This window comes from Fukomys damarensis, unplaced genomic scaffold (genome assembly GCF_012274545.1).
Source record: "Fukomys damarensis isolate Sample0158 unplaced genomic scaffold, DMR_v1.0_HiC HiC_scaffold_27, whole genome shotgun sequence".
NCBI classification, from domain to species: Eukaryota; Metazoa; Chordata; class Mammalia; order Rodentia; family Bathyergidae; genus Fukomys; species Fukomys damarensis.
Window position 1 is genome coordinate 26,070,073 of NW_022900939.1, and position 8,564 is coordinate 26,078,636.

Below are 8,564 nucleotides of genomic sequence, written 5' to 3' on the forward strand. Positions count from 1 at the left end.
TTTTTGGTGGAGTTTTTTGGATCTTCAATGTAGAGTATCATATCATCAGCAAATAATGATAGTTTAACTTCTTCCTTTCCTATCTTTATTGCTTTAATTTCTTTCTCTTGTCTAATTGCTGTGGCTAATGTTTCCAGAACTATATTGAAGAGAAGTGGCGATAGTGGGCATCCTTGTCTTGTTCCTGATTTTAACATGAAGGTTTTCAGTTTTTGGCCTTGAATGACAATCTTTAAGTCCATCTGCAGTTGGTCTATGTGGGTGTGTTTACCTGGGATGTTGACTGTAACTAACCAGTCAGTCTATGAGTTCAGAAAGGGAGTTTGTATTTCTTACCCTACAGAGGGAAAAGCTTCTGTCTGATCTCCTAGACAACTCTCACTTCATTCCTTATGCTCCAATACTCTCACTTGGAGCAAAGCGATTCAAAATTAACCAGAGGCTGGGAAGGCATTCTGTGAAATACAAAACTGAAGCGCCACTACCACACTCTCCAGCCATTGGCTGCCACTCATGTTTCCCTGGAAAGCCATGAAGACCTCAATCTCAGAGACTAAAGAAATCCCAGCAGGACCTGTCCAGGCAGTGACATGGGGACTGCTCAGCTTCACTGGATGTGGGTTGTGTGAGAAAGGAGCCACTCTGTACCCAGGGCCTAGCATGGTGCCAGGCATGGCATGAAAGAAATTGACCCTGTGACTACAGCTTTGCCTTTTCAAGGGAAATCAGAACTCTGTTTGTGAGATGCACATTTTTCAAAGTCTTAACATTTAGCAATTTTTACAATATGAAGCACAGTAGGGACCGACAAGGTAAGTTTATGTAAAGGCAGGATTTTCCCTCTAGCCCAGCAGCATGAAGCCTTTTGAGGAGGCCTTTGGGACATCTCCATAGAATACTGAGCATTATCTAGAATGTTCTCTCTTCTCTTGTTGTTGTTCTAAACATTTCAGTGAATCATTCTTCCAAAGTGAGCTAGTAGCCTATTTGGCAGGTTCTGCCTTGGGTTGCCCATGTGATGTAATCAGGGTCCCTAAGTCCTGTAGACCTGACCATCATTAAAGAGTAGGTCAAAATGGTATTACCTGTCCCTTGTGTTACACCCCTACCACAGCCAACTGTTGGATGTGCACCATCTGGGAGGCAGAGCCCAGGCTGCAAGTGATGCCTGAGGCTGATGGTGACCCACCATGGACTGGCAGGGCTCACAGCTGTGGGGGACAGGGACAAGTCTTCCTTTGAAGCACGATAGAGGACACATCTTCATTACCACTGTAAATGTCCATATTTATGATAACCAGAAATTATTTCCTTTCTTTAAAATTATGATGAAAAATTCCCAGGTGTAATCTTCAAAATGCTCAAGTTTCACAATTGTGCAAACAATGTTTGAGGGACAATATGAGCATACAGCTCTTGGAACTGTGACAACTGAGTGATACTGGTGGTGCTCATGACTGGGGAGATTTGTGCTTAAAGCTTTTTGAACATTGATATCTGTGGCAGATGTGTAGGAGAGTTGTCACAATCCAATGGAGTCAGTGTGCCAAGCCCTAACAAATAAATGAAGCTGAGAGGTAAGGAGGGAGACGTTCTTATACCTGCAAGAACTGCCGCAAGAGACTCTGCCAGAGTCCTGACATTACACCAAAGCCACCACTGCCTGACAAAAAGAATTCTTTTGGAAGGATGTCCACTTGTTACTGGTCCTTATGGCCGATGTCATTTCAAAATAACATGTCATCCTCCTCCTTTTGCTTTAAAAGTTTCCTTTATCAGTCTCTGTCTCTCTCTTCCCCTCTCTGTCTCTCTCTCTCCCCTAGATTGATTTTACTTCCCAACTTCCCCTGCAGATATATAGCAATATGATCAAAAAACATGGAAGAATCAGAAAGAATATGCACACCCACCCGATCTTAGATGGTCAGTCCTTCATACGCCTGCTAATCTCTCCCCTGCAGGTGAGATGCAGGTGATGAACAGAGACTTTTAAGGCCTCAGATGACACCTGAATATGGAACAGAGCTCCCTCAACCTTCCTTGGGCTGTGATATATGGTCAAGAAACAACCCTGTTATCACTTGCATGCCACTGAGAGTTTGTGATTGTTTGTCACAACACTTACTCTACTCTGACTGATAAAAAAAATCTGTTGAAAAGAAGAACTTAAATCAGCTGTTTAGAGATTTTTTAATACTATGTATGGGAAGGAACAATACTGCTTGTTCTCCAGGAAGCTTAGAAAAATGAAAGTTGAGAGAGTCCTGTGAATAGCTTTCACTAAGAAGATGTCCAGCCTGGACTGAGTCAGAGGGATACAGTCACAACGAAGATACTTTGTCCTTTACCTGGGACATGTGAAAGGTTATTCTGGTGGATGTGGTTTGTATTAGGGATGTATCTGAGGATTAACACCAGCTCTATTTGGAAGGAAACATAGGTTTAACCATATACAGGTTTACTTTTGTCTCAAACTCAGAGTTACATAGTAGTCCAAGGCATTACGAGATCCACCGTGACATCACGGACCTAGGCTTTATACGGTTTCCCACTTATCCCTTTCTAATTGTAGGCCTCATTTAATGTTCATGGCTTCTACAGATCCAGCTGACATGTCTAAGTTCTGGGGAGAAGGAAAAGCGGGGTGCCTGGGAAGTGCAGGTGCTGGCAGATGCTGAAATGCTTTGGCCACATTCCCTGGACCCTTCCTTTTCGCCAGCTGCAGGCAGAGTTCTGTGCACATTCTGAGCATGCACAGCAGCCACATTGCCGAAGACCACCCAGCCTCATGCAAGAAAAATCAATAAGTGTAGGGGAGTCAACAGCATTAAATTAGTGATTCCCAGTGGATGGGAAATAAGACCCTCCAACCTACTGTCCTCCAGTGAAATCACAGGAGGCATGTTCCCCACAATTCCTCAGGGTCTCAGGGAGCTGGGGTACTCCCTTGCAGCTGGCTCATTAGTACGTCTTTTATTTGCCTTTTCCCCTCCTCACTCATTCCTGCTTCCTGGGATAACCTCACAAACAACTTGTATGCCGGTCTTTGTCTCATGGTCTCCGGGGAAACCCAAGCTAAGATACCAGCAGAGTCTGTACCTGTGAGGGCTTTCCTAGGAACTTTTCCTGGCCGATTCCAGCCAACATCATGGGCCAGAGTCAGATCGTGTGGTAAATCCCAAGTGCAAGACACTGGGAGATAAAAGCTTTCCAGATGGGCATGTTGGCATCCCAAACTAAATTCAAGACCTGCCTATATGGAAGAAGAAAATGATGTATATGTGATGGGCAATTAGACTGTCCTAGTGGTCAACAGATGTTAACAGGATCTTTTCGGTAATGTTGCAGTATTAAATTAGTGAATATTAAAATTAGGAAATAAAATATAGAAAAGTATAAGCAGGTATAAAGGAAATAAAAATATAGAGATTTTAGAATATGGATATAGTTTAGACCTGATATGTTCCCCAAGAACATTAAAGGCTGTTAAAAACGCAGTCCCCAGCTTGGTGCTGTTGGGAGGTGGAGGAAACTATGAGATGGGACTCAGTGGAAGGTTTTAGGTCATGGAGTACCCAGGCCCTGCTCATTGTATACCCTTATCCCCATAACCAGGAGATGAATGGTGCCAGGCAGCTTTTTATGGTCTGAGACTGTATCAGTCAATGCCTACCAGAGAAACATATTTAATGCAAGATATACAAATACATAAGAATTTACAAGATTGGCTTACAGTGGCTGCCCACAGAGTCAGATGTGGAAAAGTACAGAAGAGCTGTCTGTACTGGGGAAGTGAAGGCTCCAGTCGAAGGCCTGGCACTCACTGTAATGTCCATGCAAGTCTGTATCAGGAGGCTGAAGGGTCTCTAATGGGGAGCTATAGATTCTGTGCTGAGGCTGTATAGTCTGCACTGGAAGCCAGGAAATGACACCCAAAGGGAAGGTGAAGTCTGGAGCTCCTATGAAGAAACAGAAGGGAGCCTTTCTTCTCCATTTCCCTTTTATTCCATTCAGGCACCAAGCCTATTGGTTGCTGTCACCCACACAGAGGGTAAGTCTTCTATCTTCAGTAAATCCCTTCAGTCAAATCCGGAACTATGCTGATCCAGTTTAGTTGGATGTTTCTTACTCAAGTTGACACAGTTAACTACAACAGAGACTTTTAACACTATGAGCCAAAATAAACCTTTCCTCTTTTTAAGTTATCATCTTAGGTATTTTGTTAGAGTAATGGAAAGCTAGCTAACAAAGAACCTAACTTTTGGACATTAAAGATCCCCTTAAACAGGCAGTATTTTATATAGTAAGAAATAATGTACTTTTTTTTTTAGTCTAGCTGTTCTCTACTAAAGGCCTCTTTGACTCACCATTGTGATTATTTTTAATCTTTGGAGTTTGCTTTGATAAAATAAGTTAAAATACCCCCCTCTTTTCTATCTATAATTTACCTCTCTTCTACAGAAAATCCAACAATCCAAGGTAGGTTGCAGCAGAACACAGGCAATAAAGAAAGAAAAGTAGATCACATAGCAAGGAGACAAATTCTAGAGGCTGTGCACTTGTTGCAGGTGTGCTTCAAGTTTACTTCTGCATATCCTGGTACACAAGGATGAGCAGAAAGGACTTCACCTCATATTACTTGTGTCATTAAAAGAAGGGAGCATGTCACTTTCCCTAGAGCGAGCGAATCTTCCCCAGCCCTGAATTCTAAAGGAAACCTCACAGGGTTTCCAATTAGGAGCAGGAAGTGAAGAAGAGAAACTGTCCTCAATATTTTTGTAGCAAAACCCGATAGGTATTGTGGTCCTGCAATATAAGAGACTACATAAGAGTTCAAAATGGAGGCATTAATATTTAATTAAGTGACAGTGATTCCACAAGGGGCAAAAATGTACATTCTGTAATGATTATGGAGTTTTCAAGGCCAGATCTTGAGTTTTTAGAGGGCTATAGAGAATGCTGACAATTCTATAAGCTGGAGGGGAGCGAAACAACAGCCAAGGCAGGGCTCTAGTTGAGCAGGTGATCCCAACGATCTGTTTTTTGTTGAGGCAATCACTCACTGCTTGGCTCACCCAACAGCTCCTTCTAACCCCATTTGCCTTGCCTGTCCTTTTCTCTTAGACCTGAGTGGCCAATTAAAAAATCTTCCTTGCAGCTAGGGGTGGCCAAATGATTCAAGTATGGTCAGAGAGGCCTAAGGAGAAATTTTCTTTCAGGCTGTTAGGGAAGATTTTGCTTTGCTGATAAAGTAAAAGGAATGAGAAGCAAGATGTTGATATGGTCCCTTCCCTGTCCTTCTTATCTGGAATATGATATGATATCTGGTACTATGGCAACCATCACAAGGTGGTGAAGATGAAACTAAAATGCTAATGAGCTGGGGATGGTGGGAGACAAGGTGGAGAAGTCTGTGTCCTTGCTGACATTGAGGAAGTTCTCAGTCTGATTTTGAGACAGCCTGTATATAAATTCTTATCAAGTAAACAGAATATCTCTGCTGCTTCTGCTGATGGTGGTAAGGTTTTCGATTTATTGCTACTGAAACCAGTTAATCTTTATGAGATGGGAATCCATATTTATAAAACAGAAGTGGTTGATTAATATTTTGGGGCGAGGGCTGATATGTGTCAGTGGTAGAGCACTTGCCTAGCAGTGTGAGGCCTTAGGTACACTGTTTCCCACTTTACAAAAGGGAAAACAATCTGTGGTGAACATAAGAAGTCCAAGGCAAACACCAGCTCAAATATGAACAGAGGTGGGACATTCATAGTGTCAGAATTTTACTCAGGAAACCCCTACATGGAAATAACTGCTTAACCATGTCTTCAATACTCACTGCCATAAAACCTGAACAAGGTGGTTTTAATCACTAAAAATTTTAAAGCAAGAATAGTCACCCATTGGAGCCACATAAAACCTGTGTGTCTATCTTGGATCAAGTGCCTTGAAAAACGTGGCTTCTTAGTTTAACTTAATTTAGTAATATGTTATAGTTCAGCTTCCCATAATGATGACAAATTACTCAAGAGACATCAATTTAAAATAGAAAAGGATTATTTTGGTTCATGGTTTTAGATGTGTCTGTCCACAGTCACCTGGCTGTGTCATTTCTGGGCCTGTGGCAAGGCAGAACATCATAGTGGAGAGCAGGTAGTGCAGAAAAATGGCTTACCTCATGGCAGACAGGATGGAGGAAGAGAGAGAGAGAGAGAGGGAGAAAGAACAGGGTGACAGTATCCCTTTCAAGGCCATGCTTTCAGTGACCTACTACCTCCCACTAGGCCCAACCTCCCAACCGCCCCAATAGCTGGGGACTAAGATTTCAATACATAAACCTTTGGGGGATATTCCAGAACCAAACCGCAACAGCGAAGGTATCTCTAAATGACTAAATTAATTTATCTGCAGATTGTGGTTGGTTAGTCTAAATAGATTAAATTCTGGAAACTTTTTGCTTTCAGAGAGTTAATGTAACTCTGAAGTTATTATTTCTGGAAAGTAGAAATCATTACAGATTCTTAATAATGACAGCATCTGTCTCAGAGACCAGATAACATGCACTGAGTTTCTTTCAAGAGGTTTCAGATACTTGAGGGACAATTCAAAGCAAAAAAAAAAAAAGAGGGATGTGGAGTGCCAGGACCTGAGTTCAACCCCTGGTAACCCCCAAAAGGATGTGGAATATCATATGTACATCTAAAACCTATTAAGTTATTTTTTGATGTACAATAGCCTATGAGTATTTCAAACTAAATCTCAACTTTTATGATGAACAGAAGTTGTCCTCATATTGTCTTCATGTAAATGAGTCACACAGTTACTTTTACTGAACGGGGTGTGGAAAGTATTTCTCTTCCTGCCTCCCACTTTTCTATGAACTTGCAGACAAGGTCAACATTTCACAGAAGACCCTTAAACATTCAGGAATGCTATTGTACTTGCTACGTTAGCTTCAACTACATAACATCAGTCCTTTGTGAAAACTGAAATAATGATGAAATAAGAGAAGCTATGGTTACATTCCGTATGTAAAATTAAGCCACGAATATGAAGCTGGAATAGACAAAGTGCTTTCCCCAAATGTTTCCAATTATAAGACAAAATGAAATTGTTTTTATAATTCTTTGGTCTTTTTTCTTTCAAGTATATTGTTTTTTTTTAATATGGGAGATGTAAATGCAAATAACTGTTTTCTTTACAATTATCTGCTACGAAACCCCAAGTTCTTTTTTTTTGTTTTTGTTGGGTGTAATTTATCATTTCTTAAGCTGTGTCAGAACCCATTTCTGCAAGACACATGGTGGAAAGTCTCCTATGGTAAATGAAATATTAATTCAACTTGTCGTTGTTTAGGTCATGGTGTGTTGGAGGAGACCACTTTTTCTGGATCACTGGCAACATAAACAAAGGCTTTATCACAATATAAATAAATGTAATCTATAGTTTTTCATTTAAGTCTATCAAAAAACATTTGGAGGACATGGCCATATGTTCATTCAATTTAGTCTCAGTAACGTTACTCGTATGACAAGGCCGACAAGAGTTGCCAAAGTCAGTACAGTGGGCCAGGAGGCAGCGGGCAGGTTCCACAAGGGCGGTGAGCTTTCATCTCAAGGGTCTCACTGTCCATGCAGATGCAGTGCTGTTTCTGGACCTTGCAAGGCAGCGGTCTCCTGGATCTAAATGATGTAAGACCTTGGGGATGCTGGGAAGACCGAAAGGTTTGGAGGAGACAGAAGAGAAATGATTGCACCGACTGCTTAAGTCAAAGGTGACTTGAAAATACACTGTGAAATCTGGGCTTAAAAACGTCAAAGAAACATTGGTAAAACTTAATCCACATTGAATCTCACATATATATATATATACACACACATATACATACATATGCGTGTGTGCAGTTAATTCATCATTTACACTTAATAGTGATTTACATTTGTTAGGCTTCATCGTTAATTTCTATAATATGTAAAGCATGATTGTGGCACAAAATTAAAAGTTAAATAATGTGTAGAGTATAAAACATAATTCTCCTTCCTACCCTTGTCTTTCAGCCATACATCTCATCTCCTTCCCCTCCTTAAAGCAACTACTGGCCAGGTATGGGACACATACCAGGTCTAGGAGCCTGAGGCAGGAGGATAGTAAATTTTGGGCAACTTAGTAAGACCCTATCTCAAGGAAAAAAAATCAAATAAACAAAAACAATGTAGCTCAATGCAAAGTCTCTGCATTCAATCACCAGTGAAAACAAACAAAACAACTACTGTTACCAATGTAGTATAGATATTTTGAGGAGCATCCTATAAATATATAAATGTACACATAAACTTTGGCAATTCTCTTTCACTTAGTCATACTTAGTAAGACCCTATCTCAAGGAAAAAAAATCAAATAAACAAAAACAATGTAGCTCAATGCAAAGTCTCTGCATTCAATCACCAGTGAAAACAAACAAAACAACTACTGTTACCAATGTAGTATAGATATTTTGAGGAGCATCCTATAAATATATAAATGTACACATAAACTTTGGCAATTCTCTTTCACTTAGTCATATA